Genomic DNA, 19780 nt, shown 5'->3' with positions numbered 1-19780 from the left:
GAATAGTTATTCTATTTCCCCGAAGGCATACTGATGGAAGGACACCCTTTTGTTATTTATTAGCTATGGCCAGTAGATTAGATCTATTTGCAAGTTTTTGAGCTTTGCATTAGCTTGTGGTAAGGCCATATTTCTTTGCTGATTTTTCCAACTAACTAAAAGTACATTTCTTATATCTGCATGTGGAAATCAAAATGAACACTTTAATCTACATAGCTCTGTGTATATATATATAGTTAAAATAAAATAAGTTCTAGGTCATTCACTACTGTTCACTTTTTTTTTTTTTTTTTTTTTTTTTTTGACCTCAGTGCCCTGTTAAAACCTTAACATTAGAATTTTCTTTTTAGTACCATACTGAGAAATTCATAAGCAGACAATGATTATTGGTAAGACTTCATGAATGGTAAATGGCTTCACTACAGTTCCAGACCATGTATTTTCCTGTCAATACTATTTACAGCATGTTGTGCTCTGCCTCTTAAGAAGAAAGGAGGACAGCTTATGTTATATTAATAAGCAACTCATTTATAAGTAGGTAGTTGGTAATCTTTGAATATTAATTGGAATAATTCTAAAGGAACAGTTAGAAAACAGACACAGAAAGAAGGCTCCTTCCTGTGAGTGTTGAATAGTGCATTATTTTTAGACTATAAATAATTTACATGGAATTTCTGCTTAGAGCCAGCAATCTTTTATCTTTGCGTTCTTGCTTTAAACCCAATCAACAAAATGACATCTAACTTCACATTTTCCCTAGAGCTTGACAGCCATGAAAGCACAGCCATCTTTAGGCAGATGTTTGCAGTTGAAAAGATGCATTAAAGCATGGACCATTAGCTGAACTGTTGTGTAAGTTGTCAAAGATTCAGGTTGTTTAACAAATTGATATCTATGCAGAAAACAAGACTGAGGAGTCCAAGGAATGCTGCAATAGTTCTTATTGACAGTCTTTGAGATCAACAAGAAGTGCTACATAGGGAAGAGTATGAACAGAATGACAATAGTGCAGGTTTCAAAATAACTTTAAACTGAATGCAATAGATAATTTATTAAAGTAATATATCCCCTCACTACAACTCCCAAATATGCTGAAGCAGATTTTTTTTTTCTGCCTAGTCTTATCTATTGCTGTCATATTTAAATGAATTAAAGTGTAACTTAAGCTTCACAGAGAAACCTGTCTTAGAACAGGTAATGTGATGCTTATATTGTGCTGCATGCAATTCACAACTATCCAGGAAGACCTGCATGACTCAAAAAAAAAAAAAAAAAGTCTGACTTAAAATTGATTATTACAAATGGAAAGCTGAATAGAAATAATTAAAAAACTGAATGGAGGAGAAAAAACGGGAACAGAGGGTCTAGAAAAGTGTAAAAGAAAAATAGAAATTACAAAGTCTCAGTGAAAGGTAGATAAAAAGTGTGGCAAGACAACAGAAGATCTAAAGGAAAAATGGGAAATGCTAGTAAATATTTAATGGGATATGTAGACAAGAAAAGAAAAAAAACACTTAAAAATGGGGAAAAAAATGTAAGACAGTTTATCCCCAAGGAAGGAAAGAATTGGGTGCTATTGAAAAACAGAAACTACAAGAGAGGTAGGAAAAAAAGAAATGAATAGTTAATCCTTGTGTGTGCACATGCCTACTGAGATGAGAAAGTTCCTAATAAAATACAGACTTTGCATATATACATATACATGCCAATCATGCTCTGTTATTGCATAGAGTTTAAATGTTTAATGTTCTCATGATTTGTCTGATTGAGCTCAAAGATAAATTTGTTCTATCATATGTTTCACCAGATCAAATTATTTTCCTGTCCTACCATTGCTATATTAGTGATGATACTGAAAAACAACTCTTCAAGTATAGTTCCAAGTTGCTAAGTGTATGTAAATATATATTTTTAATAAGGACATACCTCTGTATAGAATGGGATGCATTAGGAGCTTTAAAAAATAGCAGAATTTGGACAGGGAAACAAATGGAAATTAATTCTTTGCAATTGCAGATTAGTGAAGTCATTATCATAGTCATGCAAAGCTCAGCAATATCAACCCAAAGTTTCCTGCTTATTCTGTTTCCTGGGCTTTAAATTGGAGCCTCTGTCTGGTAAATAATATATGTTAGCTCTGGATTTGCTCTTATCTTTTAATACTCTATAGTTTTTCTTCCTTCTCTTTTTGCTACTAGAATCCATTACTCTAGATAAGGGGACAGATGTCTTATTATTCTGGTTAAATATTCATTAACACTGACAAAATTCATTAAAAACACTTCAATTTTTACTGCTACTTTCAGTAGGATGAGAATGGGAATCCTTATACTATTGCTACAAAGACTTTGTTTACTATTTTTTTTAGTAGAAAAAAATATTTCAAAAAATGATATATGCGTAGCAGTTAGCTTTGCTGTAATTTAGAATCATAGAATATCCTGAGCTGGAAGAGACCTACAAGGATTGTTGAATCCAACTCCAGCTCCACACAGGACCACCCAAAAGTAAAACAATATGGCTGACAGCACTGTCCAAACACTTGAACTCTGCCAGGCATGGTGCCGTGACCACTTCCCTGGAGAAACTGTTCCAATGCTCAACCACCCTCTTGGTGAAGAACCTTTTCCTAATATTCAACCTGAACCTCCCCAATGCAGATTCATGCCATTCCCTTGACTCCTCTTTCTGTTCACCAGTGGGATCAGTGCTTGCACATCCACTCCCCCTCATGAGGAAGATGTAGGCTGCCGTGAGGTCTCCCTTCTGTCTCCTCTTGTTTAGGCTGTACAGACCAAGTGACTTCGGATGCTCCTCATCTGTCTTACCCTCCAGCCCCTTTAACACCTTTGTAGCCCTCCTTTGGACACACTCTAATACTTTTATGCCTTTGTTATATCAGGGCACCTAAAACTGCCCACAGTGCTCAAGGTTGCACAAGCGCAGAGCAGACTGGGACAGTCCCTTCACTTTACCTGCTAGCAGCAATGCCATGCTTGATGCAGCCCAGGATAGAGTTAGCCCTTTTGGCTGCCAGGGCACACTGCTGACTCATATTCAACTAGCCATCAACTGGGACCCTCATATTGCTTTATGCGGGGCTACTATGCAGCCTTTCATCCACCAATCTGTACATATATCCAGCATTGTCCTGTCCTAGATGCAGAATCTGGCATCTCTAGTTTGTCAATATCTCTCTGCAAGTCCTCTCTACTCTTGAAGGAGTAAACACCTCCTCCTAATTTAGTATCATCTGCAAACCTACTCAGTATATGCTCAAGTCTTACATCCTGATCATTTATAAAACCATAAAAGAGAACTGACTCTAAAATGGATCTCTGATGAACCCCACAAGTGACTGGCTGCCATCCTGATGTAACCCTATTTACTATAACCCTTTGAGCCTGACCCATCAGGCAATCGTTCACTCATAATATTATGTACTTGTCAAGATGTATGCCGGACATTTTATCCAGAAGGATACTGTGAAAAAAAAAAGAAAAAAAAAAAAGTATTGAAAGCTTTGCTGAATTCCAAAAAGATTACATCAGTTGGCTTCCCTTGGTCAACTATGTGGGTAACCTTGTCATAAAAGGAAATTAAATTAGTTAAGCACAACTTTCCCCTCGTGAATCTTTGCTTACTATGATCAATGACTGTGTTTTCTTACAAGTGTTTTTCAGTAACTCCCAGAATAATCTTCTCTGTAATTTTACCAGGCACTGAAGTAATACTGACAGGCCTGTAATTTCCAGGGTCTTCTTTTCACTCTACTTGAAAATTGGTACAACGTTTGCCAGCATCCAGTTGACTGGGACCTCTCTGGATTCCCAAGACCATTGAAAAATAATTGAGAGAGGTCTCATGGTGACATAAGTGAGCTCTCCAAGTACCCTGGGGTGAATCCCACCAGGTCCCACAGGCTTATATGTATCCACCTGAAGTAGCAAATCCCACAAGAGTTCGGTGTTGGCTGGGAATTTATTGTAATGGTCCTCCAGCTCCAGGCACTTGGGGGTACCAGAGCCCATCATTGATGTTGAAGACAGAGACAAAGAAGGCATTAAACATCTCTGCTTTGTCTACATCCCTATCTGTGAGATGACCATCCTCAGCAAATAATGGATCAGTGCTATCTCTGCTCCTCCCTTTGCCATTAACAGATTAAAAAACAACACACCTTTTGGTTGTACCCCACAGACCTGGCCAGTTTCTACTCTAAGTAAGCTTTGGCCACACACATTTTCTCCCTACAATGATGAACATCATCTCTGTAGTCCTTTCACATCAGCTGACCTCACTTCTAGTGGCCATATACTTTATTTTTCTGCCTAAGACCTGGAAGAAGATCCCTGCTCAGCCAAGCTGGCCTTCTGATCTTCTAGTTCAGAAAATCAGAACTTTCAGAAGTTCAGAACCCTGAACACCCTGACATCTGCTCTCTCCATATTCAGGGTTGAAGTGTTGGTGGCAGTTCTCCTCTTATCACCAAAGATTTTAAACTCCACTACTTCATGGTCACTCTGGTCAAGGCAACCAGCCACCGATCACGACTTCACCCACAAGACCTTCTCTGTTTACAAGCAACAGTCTAGGAGGGCATCTTTCCTAGTTGGCTCCCTTAGTACCTGTACCAAGAAGTTATCATCAACATGTTTTAGTAATCTCCTGTTTTAGGACAAGGGCAGCTAATCTAAAGGCAAAATTAGGTGCAAAATAAACTAGTTCTACTGAACAAAATGAAACTTCCTACAGGTGTGGGAATGGGAACAGAGTTCAGTTCAAGGCTGCAGATTAGTATTGTCATTTTTTTTTTCCTGTCTTTTCAAATCTAGAGTATTTCTACTGATGTAAATATGTAAATTTCACTGAAATCTATGTTCCACTACTCTCTACATTACTTTTTTTTTTTTTTTTTTCCCTGCATGGTCTGCTAGGGCTTCTTTAGGCTGTCTTCTAGCTGTTTTCTCTAGCTGTCTGCCTGCCTCGATATTTTTCTGAGGGAATTCTTCCTCAGTTAAAAATGATATTCATATTTTATACCCTTCATATTGCTTCAGTCCATCGAAGTTTACCATCTAAAGATGTCTGCTGTGTTGGCTGATATTTTTCTATCTCCCACATTTCTCTGAATGTTTTCTATGGCTTTCATTGATGTCAAAGGCATAACTCCTATTAACCTGAGTCAGAAACACTCCATTCCAAATATGTGTTAATGAGCAATTAAGTGTTTAGGGGAAGTTAAGTCACCTATATATTTTTAAAGTTTTTAAATGTAATTTTCTGTTTGAAAGTAATTTACTAACTCAACTAGCTTTCAAACAGATGGTCACACTAGACAGCTAATTTCTAGAGCAAGCATCTTAAGGAAGTGCTCTCAGGAACTTTCTGTCTCAAACATCATTCTTCTGGAAAATTTCAAAAGAAAATGAAATGACAGCATCATCAGATGTGGAGTAATGTAGTTTTGAATACAATTTATAAAAATTGCCTTGCTGTAGTTAATATGCAAAACCTATGTGGCTACATTAATTTCATTTGTATTAAAAAATAAAAAATAAAAGACTTACACAAGTTTTAGTAATTTTTTCTTACAGACTTCCAAGCAAGTGTCTGAACATTTCACTGTGTAACTGACAAGGGCTGTACACTAGAGGCTATATATCAGGTATTAATTGTCACTTTACAAGCAAATGAGATAACAGTCAGGCTTGCACAAAAATTACACTGTCTTAAAAAAATAAACGATTCCTTGGAAAGCATAAATGAACTGATAATCAGGCAGCTAGACATTAGTGTGAAGAAACGAGCTCCTCGAAACATTTCTGAACACTTGAAGAGAATTTTAATAAGATATAACTAGGTTCAGTAGTTATATCACACTATATATTCTATTCTATAACAGAAAATCAACAACCAAAAGAATGAAATCTGCCAGAGTGATCACCTCAGTCCTAACCATGTCTAGATAAATGTTATAGGTATTCTTGACTGCTTTTCTTATCTACTCTAAATACTTAATTGGAAAGTGAATAAGTTGCTTAGCTATACTAGAGCAAGACTATTTACAAGTTACCATTCATTGGAGTTTTTATGACTCTAGCAAAGAGCACACTGGCAAAAAGCCACAAGCATTGATAAACATTAGGAAAACTGATGTGTCACAACATTAAAATCTGAGTACAAATAAAAGAAAACTTGCTTTGTTCAACATCTACAGTAATATAATGTAAACTGTCTTCGAAATCAATATGATTCCATGATTCCTGGTGCTATTATAAGCCAGATTCATCCTCCCTGGTTCTGGAAGTATAAACCTTTTACCTCATTTGACAAGAGTTGTAAGAAGACCTTCAATATATACAAAAATAGGAGCCTTTCCCTCAAACTCAGGATGGTGTTGCCTCCTGAATAAAGGCACACATGGAGGAAAATTTTCTTTGACAACTTTCTGCGAAGCTTCATATTTCCCATAAAAGAACAGAAGGACTGAAGAAAAGGAGAGAAAAGGCAATACAACAGTAACAGAAAGTTAATGAAGAAAGATTATGGACTAAGTGTTGCCTGAAAGAGATTTGCCACTATATAGAGAAAATGTCTCGTTTGAGTTCTGTTGTGTCCATGGAAAGAAAGCTCTGCATATCCTTAGTAAATAAAGTTCACATAAGGACTGTTTGACTCCACACAGCCCTGAACTTTTTCTAATCAAGTAGGTCAAAAAGGGTAGTACTGATGACAACCACAGGATTCAGTTTCCGTGGAGACAATGCATGTACTTGTACATTTCTGAAACAAAATCAAACAGAAAATGGGGAATGGGGAATTCAAGCATGTTCCAGAAAATTTGAAGTAAAACTTAAGGAGCTGAAGGCCTCACTTAAGGAATTAAAATAAGATCTGGATATTTTCCAAGAAGGTGGCAATAACTACAGACAAACTCTTGTTCTTCATGTAATTAAAGAGGTTATTTCTGACATCTCTTCAGCTGTATCTTTCTCCAGAAGTTGCCCCAATGAAACCAGAGTTGCCAGAAGCAAGCACATAGCTACAATTCAAAGTTCATCACCTGCTATATCTATTTAAAGTAAAACCAGTGGCACAAGAAATGAATGTGCCAGGCTATGAACTTGAATGCCTCAGCAACCAGCACATGCTCTTCAGTTGTCATTAAGTTAAAAAGGGTAAGCTGATGCAGAAGAATAGATGAACCCTGGGGGGATGTTACTCCTGTCAAATAAATCAAAGCTTGTCTGGAAGCATTCTGGTAGATTACTTACAATAAGAGATGAAATCTTTGTTGAGGAAGCAATTATAACATCCTAGACACTTAAGGATGGTCCAGATGCATCAATTTCAACCAGGAAACCAGAGTATCTGTAGCAGGGACTCACAGAAAGGAAAAATCACTGGACAGAGAAATCACAGAATGAAAGGCCAACATGGAAGTCAGCTTTTAGGATGAGAAATTGGATGAATAGGATGGAAATTAATTCCCAGGAATGTTAGAAATACAGCTCTGAGCCCAGTATGGAAGAAGTGGACTCTGAAGTCATGTACATTGATCTAGACTATGGTAAGGAAGAGCAATGCTGAATTTGTGAAATAGAGTAGGCATGAATCCAAATATTAAGATAAGCAGTTCAGTAAACTGAAAATTCAGCACTTCAGTTGATACTGTAAAGAGAATTGCACAAGGGATAGGATAATTGCAAGTACAAGGTATGCTCAGTTAACAGAGCTTAATGACAGTTCCTTTCGTACTGTGGAGAAAAAAACACACACACCACAAAACAAACAAACAACAACAAAAAATAACCCAAGGGAAAAAGAAAAGTTAAAAGGGCAACATTTATGGTTTCACAATAAGTTTCAGAGCTCTTCTTTTGATCAAGTTGTTTAAGGACCAATAAAGGAAATTTTGCTTTTGCATACATAAAGTATTGCTGGCACTAGTTCAAATATAAGAAATTTGAGTAGTTATACTGCAAAAAGAAGGGATCAAAGCATCACAAACAGTATCACCCATTTGTATTCAACATAAACAATAACTAAAGAGATTTCACTTTTCAAAAACTAAAAAACATATCTTTTGATGTTTTATCCTTTTTAAAAAATCTGTATGCTGAAACAGCTGTAGAGAAAGTGAAAACTGGTCTTTTGTTTTGACTAAGGATTTGAATCAAAAAAAGTACAAATACATTCTAATCAAAGGAGAAGGTGGCATTTTCACAAATTGTTCACACTGTCTGGAACCAACAGTGGAATTGACCTCTAGATTCAGATATCTCAAAGTAAGCATCTACACTGCAGGTTTTGACATGTACTCAGTGAAAGAGCTTTTTTAGATACAATAGGCAGGATTCAGTTTCCTGAAAATATATACCTACTGATGTTCCAAATGCCCTCTTTAAGTGTTATCTGCATGGAGCTTGCACACCTTGCAAATCCAGAACCTAGAGGAGATTCTTGTCCTGTAGAGGCAGGCGGAGCCTGCATAAAATATATAAGAGGGCGACAGATACTTAAAAGTCCAGGGTTTGAATTGAAGGTGAGTTGAACATGTCCCAAGAATTCAATTAGTTTTACTGCATGCATGTGTCTTGTGCCATCTGAAATGCCTGGCCTCTACCTACCACAATAGAAGTTTATGGTTCAGTCATTCATCCCACAGCATGTCTGCTCAGTGAGAATGTCTTGGATATCTTAGGGCATCCTAAGGCATCTCAAAAACTCAGATACTTTCTCATTCCATATTAACTTCCCTTGTAAAAGCACACAGAGCAAAAACTAACAATAAATAAATAACCAACTAGATTATTACAGTTTGTCTTAAAAGTGACTTCTATGTTAAACTTCCATTTCCTATGAAATATTCTTAAACATACCCTTAATTCTGTAATCTGGATAATGCTGAACATTGAAACATAATCCTAATACCTACTCACTACTCTGTCAGAACAAAACAAAACAAAACAAAAACCAAAAAACAGTTATAGGTAATTTTATTGGTACCAGTAGAAAAACATCTCTTTACATTTTACATTTTTGAAAAAGTGAGATTCTAAATTCTTTACAGACTCTGTTTCTGCTTTTATACGATCAAATACTGCATTAGAAAAAAATACTGAACTCTATTAGTGCAATTTATAGTCAAATCCAGCCTTTGTATGAAAAAGGATAGATTCAGACTCAAAGTCAAAATATTCCATTATTTATTTTAGTTCCATTTTGCAGTTGAAAGTGAAGCACAGAGCTAGTGATTACAAGACTCAAACATATATAACCAAAATTAAAATTGACTAGTTTATTTTCATTATCATAAATAAGTGAATCACAAATTGCACTAACACTTAAAAAAATGAGTAAGCCTTCTGAAATTTAATTTTAATAATCTAAAGCACTTATTGTACTGATTTTTTGTTAGATTTTATGAGTTTTTATTTTGTTTTTAATGGTTGTTTAGGAAAACAGATTAACTTAATCCTGTTTAGCTGTTTTAAAATAAATACTTAAAGCACACCTAAAGCTTAGATGTTTAAAGTCTTAAAATTTACAATTGAAGGCTGCCATTCTAAAATGCTCCAAATGAAAACATGGTGTCACGTTAACTTATACCTGTCAATATGAATAATTTAGTTCTCGACTTACCGAAGCTTCCTAGATGTAAAAGCTTAACAGCTGTCTCATAGTATATATAATTTCAAAATGTAAAAAAAATAAAAAATCCCACTTTTGTATGTTCTAAATCATACTGCACATAATCAGAGTAAAACCAGTAGAAATAAGTAATTTACTTAACAGAACATTCACTACTCAAGAAATAGTGAGTTTTTGTTCTGACTTTGAGTCAGTCTTGTCTATGGTTATGGCTACTTAATAGTGAATATTTCTGCATTGCAAACATGCTATTAATGTGGTAAAAAGAACACTCCAACTAAATATGAATAGTATCACTGACCTTGCTTTCTAAGGCTATGTCCAAATACTGGTACATAGTGTCTCAGTTTCATACATTAGGAAAACGTGCTGGGATTGTAAACTGAAAATAAATTATTCTCCTCATGTCCCAACCTCTGATTTGGTGGCAGTACTTGATATGAGAGAGCTGTATTATGCCCCCAAAATATCCTGGTTTGCATGATGGGGAGGGGAGAGGATAAGTATGAAGGAGGCTGGAAATGGGTGTGCCATGAAATTCACTTCCTTTGCAACATACATGCTCAGATAGTGAAGCATCAGTTCTGCTGCCCAGACATAGGCTCGTGAAAGGAATAAGCATGCCTCAGGCACCTGCACGTGGCTGGCAAATATAACATAGAATCTACAAGTGTCATATAGAATCAACAGCTGGAAGCCAGGCAGGATACACTTCGCCATTTCAGGTGACACTAAATCAATACCTGTGGTCAAATGAATTGAGCCCCTTGGCAGCGCAACAATAGTGTCTAGGGAACCAGCTGATCAAATGTCAATGTCTGGTTTTACAGTGACACAAATAGCTCTGTTCATTGTATTGACTGGATCTTCACTGAATATAATGATAGTTTAGACTCCTACCTTAGAGGTAAACTTATGCTTGTAGGCTAGATCTGAATCCTTGCATACATGAATTACCTCATGTGGATGACAGAATAACATTGCTCTAGCCTGGAGGAAGTATTGGCCTCAGATGGTCAGTCTCCATCTTTTGCTCCTATGCTATAGCACAATAACGGCTTCCTGTTAAAATAGAGTTTTAGAAATTCTCAGTGACACACAAAATCTTGTAGATTAAGTTGAGCATCTTGAGAAAAAATTTTATTTCTGACATGGATATGTGAGTAGTTTTATGGCAAGGAACTGGGAGATGCAGATAAATACGTTCATATCCTTCTTCGTCTCACTTCACCTAGGGAACAAACAGAGAATCACTGTGTAATAGTTTGCAGCTAGGAGTTTTAGTTTTTTGTTTGTTTGTTATTTAAAGTCATAGTGACCTAAACAATAATTTATCCAACCACTACTCCCAAACAGAACCAAAGAGCATTGTGATGCTCCAACTACTGGTTGCTGAAATTGCAGAAATGTCGGTGTAAAATAACATCTGCAAAGAGCTCCATCTTTGTTTTACTGGAATATCTTTTCCTTGCACTTCAGTTTTCTTCCAGTGTTCACTCACTATCCAAGAACCTTCATTAAAAGTTATTCTAATCTATTCTAGACTTCATGAAAAGTTATTCTAAAAGTCCAGGCAGAGGGGATCAGCAGTAGATCTATCTGAACTATAAGTCTGTGTTATTATTATTTTATTTCCAAAATCTCTTCACAGCTTTTTTTTTTTTTTTTTTCTTCTGAAAGATGTTTATTATACTTAATTTAAAATATAAAGCAACTTAACCTCTGGAAATTGTTTAGCAGTTCTCTTTTCTGGCAATTTCAAAGTTCAGTGATTGCTTTGCCTATAATTATTATATTATATTATTATATAATATATATTATATTATTATATAATAATATATAAAATTTTCAAGGTCTGTTTTTTTCCACTTTTTGTTTCAAGTAATCTTTTTTAAACTAATCAAATATTTTTTCTACTCTTAACTTACTTCATGGTTTACCATATCTGTCTGTACTCATCTCTGTTGAGGCTGCACCTCTAATACTGTGTTCAGTTTTGGGCCCATCACTACAAAAACGACATCGAGATGTTGGAGCGTGTCCAAAGAAGGGCAAGGAAGCTGGTGAAGGGTCTGGAGAAGAAGTCTTATGAGGAGTGGCTGAGGGAGCTGGGGCTGATTAGCCTAGAGAAAAGGACAGTCAGGGGAAACCTTATTTTGTTCTACAATTACCTTAAAGGAGGCTATAGTGGGGTGGCGTTTGGGCTCTTCTCCCAAACACCAAGTGGTAAGACAAGAGGGAATGGCCTTAAGTTGTGCCAGGGGAGGTTCAGGTTGTATGTTTGGAAAAATTTCTTCACTTAAAGGGTTGTGAAGTATTGGAACAGGCTGCCCAGGGAAGCAGTTGAGTCACCATCCCTGGAGGTCTTCAAAAAACGTGTAGATGTAGAGCTTAGTGACATGGCTTAATGGTGGTCTTGGCAGTGCTAGGTTAAAGGTTGGTCTAGATGATCTTAGAGGTCTTTTACAACCTGAATGATTCTATGATTCTATGATATTTTGAAATGGTTCACCTATTTTCTTTATAGATTACCATGCAGAAAAGTACATCTCTCAAAACCCACTGTTGTCAAATTCTAGCCTTCTAATGTCTGGCAATACAATTTTATCACATATTCACAATTTCACTTTATGAAATGCATGAGCTTGCACTTAATAGACAGATGGACCAGAATGAGTGGCTTTCACAACTACTGCCCTCTCATCTTCTCCTTGCAAGTTTGCAAAATACATAAGAATTCTGACTTGAAAATCATTGAAAAATAGAAGCAGAAAAAAGTAACAAGAATACACCGATAAAAATATTTAAACTTGCAGAAATAATTTAAAGTGGCTAGGGCTGTGTTTGACCCAGGTGGCACTGAAAACATATGAAGACACAAATCTCAGAAACAGCTATGGAAAACCCAAGGAGTAGGCAACTTAACAGAACACCTCAAGTATAAAAGATTCAGTTTGAACAGATCAAAAAGCACAATAAGGATGACACACAGAGTTGCCCTTGGGAGCTCATTTTATTTGGCTACAAGGGAACAGGACATTCACCAAAGCTAGCATTTCCACAGATAATTGCATATAAGGACAAACACAATCACTGAGGTCTGCCTCATGTCTACCTGAAGTTTCATTTTGCTAAAGCTGTCAAGTTCAAACATTTCATAAAAATAAATAAATAAATAGAATAAATAAAACTGCTTTTTGAAAAGCTAAGGAATAAGGTAAATGAAATGAAGGAAAATCCAGGTTTATGGTGTCCTACACCTTTTGAAAGAATTTGTAAATTTTTTTTTTTTTGGTAATTTCTCATTTCTTTGGTATATCAACTGATTGGTTTTAACGCAAAAAGTGCAATGATCTTTATAATTACAATTTTTTCCTTGAACATGCTATTTTTTCTACTTCGGCTATTAAAAAGGAAACAATTTTCTGGGACAAGAAAGAAAATAATTTCTAAGGAAATCTTCCTTTTTCTGTCACAGCTATCAAGTTACTTGCCAAATACAAATAGGAAGAAGTTTCATGTTCCTTTTTTTTGTTATGCATAAAATTCAAAATCTTCTAATTATTTACCAATTAATCAAATTTAGCTTACAGTTAACAACTAGGAAAACAGAACCCCAGAACAATAGAAGTAGTACTTACAGGTTAAATTCTCTAGACAGATATTGTTTTTTGAGCTGGGACTTCTATCATCAACCAAATGATGGTTGATGATAAAGAAAAACTTCTTTTTCCCCTCTTTTTATCATTTTAGTAATGATCAGCTTTAACTATTTTTTACATTGCTTTATTTATTGACAGTTTTGTGTTTCTTCTGGACATCATAGAGTGAATCCATTCTCAAAGAGTCAAATTAAACGTTGCTATTACTACATATATTTTATGCATTCTTGCTGGCCTAACTACTATATAGTTTGCTTATAGAATCAAAGAGTCATAGAATATCCCAAATTGGAAGGTACACACAAGGAAAATTGAGTCCAACTCCTGGGTCCCCAAAGGACAACCCAAAAAATTAGACCATGTGTCTGAGAACACTCTCCATACAATTCTTGAATGCTGGCAGGCTCGGTGCTGTAACCACTTACCTGGGGAGCCCATTCCAGTGCCTGATCACCCTTTTAGTGAAGAACCCTTTCCTGATATCTAGCCTGAACCTCCCCCGTCCCATGCCATTCCCTCGGGTCCTGTCGCTGTCCCCAGAGAGCAGAGCTCCGCACCTGCTCCTTCGCTCCCCTCGTGAGGGAGCTGCAGGCCCCTCTGAGTCTTCTCTTTTCTGGGCTGAACAAACACAGTGATTTCAGCCACTGCACATATGTCTTCCATATAATTGTTTAATCATATGGTTTCAGCTTGTACTACATAAAACACAATGAGAAGGATCATGAATTATTAAAATCAATGCTTCTCAATACTCTATACAAACAATATTTTTCTGTTAATTTTTGATTATGAAATTACCAGAAAAGAGTTAAATTTCTTGTGCTATACAACAGATTTAATGGAAATAGTCCTGATGATTTCACTAGGATCTAGATCAGTGCCACTGGGAATACATGAACATGTGTATTGTGTTTGTGTAATATATATTCTGAACTCAATAGGAAGTTTTGTTGAGCATTATACCATCTGTCAGCTCTTATTTATCCATCCAAGTATTACAGGGAAATTATTCCCTTCCATGTTATGACCATGGGGAATTTCTAGTTGTAAAATAAGTAGGATTTTTTAAAGTAAATTTAAACAGAACATCATAGTGCTTTATTTTAAATTACCGTGATTTAATAAACATCCCTTGGTGATCCAGCACAAAATACACATCTGAAAGTTCCCCTTCACATTTACTGTGATGCAATATGAAAACAAAAGTAAACATAATACTTGATCATAGCCACCGTCGCTGTACAGCAGCGTCCCACCCACACATTTCTATGGCATTCTTATGTGAACATGTTTGCCCCAGACAATATATATCAGCGAGAGCTTCATTTTGGCTGCTGATTGAGATCATTACAAACATTACAATGACCTCTTCCCTGAAGTGTGTTTTGTAAAAGTAATTTCTTGTTCCTGTCTCCAGCAGCCATGCTCTTCCCTCCTGCATTTTTGCTTCAGTGATTATTTCCTTATATGCTGTAGATAATGCATTGAACCTAGACTTTTCCTCTTCTTTCTCTGTCTCTTCTCAGAAACATTTCTGCTGTAGTACTTTTTCTTCTTCCCCTTTGCAACTAATCCATGCTGTCTATTTTTAATTCCAGTTGCCAAGAAGCAAGTGAGGGATAAATGTGGTCCAGGTGCTGAGGGGATAAAGCGAAGCATTTGCAAGATAGCATCATCAGCACGCCCTTTAAGTTGGTTGTCATTCCTCCAAGCGCTCACAGAAACCCCCAAAGCCGTTTTTGTCACTTTCCCAGCTCCTGGCTAGCAGTGAAGGAACTGCACCGTGCTGTTAAGTGGAGGGTCCATTCAGTTGTGGCTGCCTATAGCCAACCCACACTGACCACACCTGATCCCATCAAATCTCTGCAAGTTAAGTAGGGCTGGGCCTGGTTAGTACTTGGAGGGGTGACCTCCTGGGAATACTGGGTGCTGTAGGGCAGAGTTTTGTTTTGGCGGCCATCTTGGTCATAGTGACCATGAAGCGGTTGAGTTGAAAATTTTTGGTGACAGGGAGGGAAACTGCCACCAAAACTTCAACCCTGGATATGGGGAGAGCAGACTTCAGGCTGCTCAGGGAACTAGTTAGAGAGGTCCCCTGGGAAACTGCTTTTGAAGGCATCGCATCCATCAGTGCTGGTCAGTCTTGCACTGCCTCCTAAAAGCACAGGATCAGGCAATTCCAAAGATGGTGCAGGGCCTAGAGGGGAAGACGTATGAGGAGTGGTGGCTAACGTCACTTGGTCTGTTCTGGCTGGAAAAGAGGAGGCTGAGGGGAGACCTCATCACAGGCTACAGCTTCCTCACGAGGGGGAGTGGAGCGGCAGGCACCAATCTATTCTCTTTAGTTACCAGTGATAAGCACCCATGGGAATGGTGTCAGGCTGTGATAGGAGAGGTTCAGGTTGGATATCAGGAAAAGGTTCTTCACCGAGAGGGTGGTCGTGTACTGGAATAGGCTCCCCAGGGAAGTAGTCACGGCACCAAGCCTGTCGGGGTTTAAGAAGCGTTTGGACTGTGCTCTTGGTCATATAGTCTGAATTTTTGTGTAGAACTGTGTGGAGCCAGGAGTTGGACTCGATGATCCTTGTGGGTCCCTTCCAATTCGGGATATTCCATGATTCTATAATAATTGCCTTTGACTGACATACTTTCGTTTTTTATACTTTGTCTGATAATGGGATTTGTGGCACACAGATCAAACACCCTTTGAAGGGAGTTTCAGCTTTATTATGGCACACAGATGAATCCTATCATAAAACTCGATATGGTTATCCAGGGTCAGATCAAAGGTCTGTGTAGTCCAACATCCCATCTCCAACATTAGCTAGAACAGATGACCAAAGGAAGAGTAAGAAAAAGGAAAATACATTCATTTAATGCTCATTACACTGCAGTGTGGTTTCTGCATATCCAATAACCATTAATTTACATTAACTGGTTGAGTCTCCAGTTCATAAAGGGATCTGGGGGTTTTGGTTGACTACAAATTGAATATGAGTCAGCAGGGTGCCCTGGCAGCCAAAAGGGCCAACTCTATCCCGGGCTGCATCAAGCATGGCATTGCTGCTAGCAGGTAAAGTGAAGGGACTGTCCCAGTCTGCTCTGCGCTTGTGCAACCTTGAGTACTGTGGGCAGTTTTAGGCGCCCTGATATAACAAAGGCATAAAAGTATTAGAGTGTGTCCAAAGGAGGGCTACAAAGGTAGTGAGGGGGCTGGAGGGCAAGACGGTTGAGGAGCATCCGAAGTCACTTGGTTTGTTCAGCCTAGAGAAGAGGAGACTGAGGGAAGACATGGCAGCCTACATCTTCCTCATGAGGGGGAGTGGATGTGCAAGCACTGATCTCTCTGGTGAATAGAGAGGAGTCAAGGGAATGGCATGAATCTGCATTGGGGAGGTTCAGGTTGAATATTAGGAAAAGGTTCTTCACCGAGAGGGTGGTTGGGTACTGGAACAGGCTCCCCAGGGAAATGGTCACAGCGTGAAGCCTGCCAGTGTTCAAGAAGTGTTTGGGCAATGCTCTCAGCAATATGGTTTGATTTTTGGGTGGTCCCGTGTGGAGCTGGAGTTGGACTCAACGATCCTTGTGTGTCCCTTCCAACTCAAGATTTTATGATTTTTTTAAATTATTTTTATTTTTTTAATAGGAGTGACCAGAACTGCACACGAAACTAAATATATGTGTGACATGAATTTTGAAATGGTTAAGTGTTCTCTAGGGTTTCCTGTATTGTTTCATGATTCTTTCCTAATAATTTCTAGCATATGTTTTGTCTTTTTGATTATACTACTTACTGATCTGCTATTTTGATGGAACTGGTTGTCATAAGCCTAAGATTATAAACTGGTAAAAAAAAAACATATCAAAACCTATAGATATTAAGCTAGAATTCCTTTTTTTTTTCTTTTTTTTTTTTTAACATATGAACCAATTTTTATTTGTCCCCGTTTAATGACACCACCCATTCTCTCGGCAAATCACTTATAAGATAATTCCGCAGGTGATCATAGTTGAACCTTGACCTTATTCATCTGAGTAACTTTGTAACATAAAATATCCTTCAGACTTCACTGCCAGTTTCTTTTTCAAGGTATGTATTAATGAAGACATTGAAAATCATAATTTTAATTTAGGTTAGTTGTAAAGGTCCTCCTGAGGTCACTTCCTTCAACAGCCTCCTCAAAGCATGTTTTATATTAGGTTCAGTGTAACATCCAATGGAATCTTGAACTCCTCCAAGAATGGAGGCATGGAGGCACCTACCTCACTACAACCTCCTTTAAGGTAGTTGTAGAAAGCAATATATATATATATATATATATAATATGTATATTGCGTAATATATTTACTGTATATAATAATACTATATATAATATAGTATTAATAATAATATAATATATATCATAGAATCATAGAATGGCTTGGATTGGAAGGGACCTTAAAGATAATCAGGTTCCAACCCCCCTGCCATGGGCAGGGATGCCACCCACTAGATCAGGCTGCCCAGGGCCTCAACCAGCACCTGGTCTTGAACACCTCTAGGGATGGGGCATCCACAGCTTCTCTGGGCAACCAGTTCCAGTGCCTCAACACCCTCTGAGTGAAGAACTTCATCCTAACAACTAATCTAAACCTACCCTCATTTAGTTTAAAATCATTCTCACTTGTCCTATTACTATCTGACTGAGCAAAAGGTTGCTCTCCATCTTTTTTATCAGCCCCCTTTAAGTATTGAAAAGCTTCAATAAGGTCACCCCAGAGCCTTCTCTTCTTTAGGCTGAACAGCCCAAGATCTCTCTGCTTTTCTTCATAGGAGATTTGTTAATATATATATATATTATATATATATACTGCTACCCACTCATTTAGCTATGTTTCATAGTTTCTGTTGGCTGAAGAAAAATCAGGATTACAGGCTTCAGATTCTAAGATACTGCAGAGTGCTTTCTTCTTCTTCTCTTTTTTTTTTTTTTCTTTTCTTTTTTTCTTTTTTTTTTTTTTTCTTTTTTTAAACACAGGTATCATATTTGCTATTCCCAGTCCTCAGATACAAAGGCTATTGTAAGTAACAGATAACGTGACTGTAGTTGGTTCAACCATATTATCTTTGAAATCTTTTAGATCTCTTATGTAAATACCATCTTGTGTTGGCAGTTTATTATTATGCCTTAAAAGTATCTTTTTTTCCGCTGATTACAAAACCAATTTTGATACATAGCTGAGATGTAGGTATGTACAGATCAATACATCCTATTATTTTTAACACACGTTCCTACATAATGTAAATACAAAATATTGCTATATGCAAAGTACAGTTTCAGCTGTGTAATTACATTGCCTTTTTCAAAACTGTTTAGAAATCATCTTTAACACAGTCACGCAATTTAATGAATGCAATTTAAACAGTAGATGATGAGATATTTCAATACTAACATAATAATGGACTTTGTAGACATTCACATTTACCATTTACTGTAGTAAAAAAATACTGCAATCCAGAAATAGACTACTTCAATATGCCCAGTGAAAGTGTTTGTGTAAAAGGGGTGAAATAGATTTTTTTCCTTTATTTTTTAAGATGGTGCCTGATGTTGTAATTTCAGCTTATGATTATCTATTGATTTTTACTGCAATATTCTTCAGTAATAATGCTTTATATTATATCAAGACTAACGATCTATATTAAATGAACACATCATAAACATATCAAATAAGGAAAAGAACAACTAATAGCTTATCATAAAGCAACAGGTTTAAACTGAATTCTGGAGAAACAAGATATAGCTCTATTTTTGCTGTCCACGTGATAATCACTATCTAATATAAAGCAGTTGATTCTTACATGATCAGAAAAGAGTGTCTGTTGTTGACACTTTAAGGACTGTGAAAATGAAAAACAAACAAAAAAAAAAGAAAGTGGCAGAAACCCTGCTGGTGAACAGTACAGTAGATCATTGTATTCAGTATAACATTTTGATTCTCATCCTGATACTCAGGTGTTTTCTGCAATGGAAAGATTTATAATAACTCCATTCTATGATTTTTATTTAAATAGCCAAATGAGAACAACAAAGGAAACATATCAAAACAGTATTTAGATGTTCCTTGGAGAAATATATGACTCTATAAAGCTTGACTAAGATCAGTTTGGTATAATTTGTAGTTGTTTAATGGCCTACCAATATATATATTTATTATTATTATTATTATTATTATTATTATTATTATTATTATTATATAAGCTTTATTACTGACAATATAAAAGGGAGAAGTAAAACTTAGACTTACTTTCTAGCCCTTTGTGCCTGTATGGGAATCAAGACACATGATGTAAACCTTACATTTCTAATGTGTAATCATCTCTTATGTGTTCTATAAGGTCTTTACCTAGCAGTAAGGTCAAAAGGGAAGAGGGATGGGGAAAAAAAGTGGAATGGGTAGGAGGAATTGTTCAGTATTTT

At 36.8% G+C, this 19780-nt stretch overlaps 1 protein-coding gene and 1 pseudogene across 3 annotated transcripts in view; both read left to right on the top strand.

Annotated features, from left to right (window-relative positions):
- The window catches only part of GPC5 (glypican 5), a 767073-nt gene that overhangs the window by 282566 nt on the left and 464727 nt on the right, over positions 1 to 19780 (top strand). The window lies entirely within an intron of this gene.
- LOC121064223 lies at positions 15138 to 15257 on the top strand (annotated as a pseudogene).

This window comes from Cygnus olor, chromosome 1 (genome assembly GCF_009769625.2).
Source record: "Cygnus olor isolate bCygOlo1 chromosome 1, bCygOlo1.pri.v2, whole genome shotgun sequence".
NCBI lineage: Eukaryota > Metazoa > Chordata > Aves > Anseriformes > Anatidae > Cygnus > Cygnus olor.
This window is presented reverse-complemented; position numbering and strand designations above follow the sequence as displayed.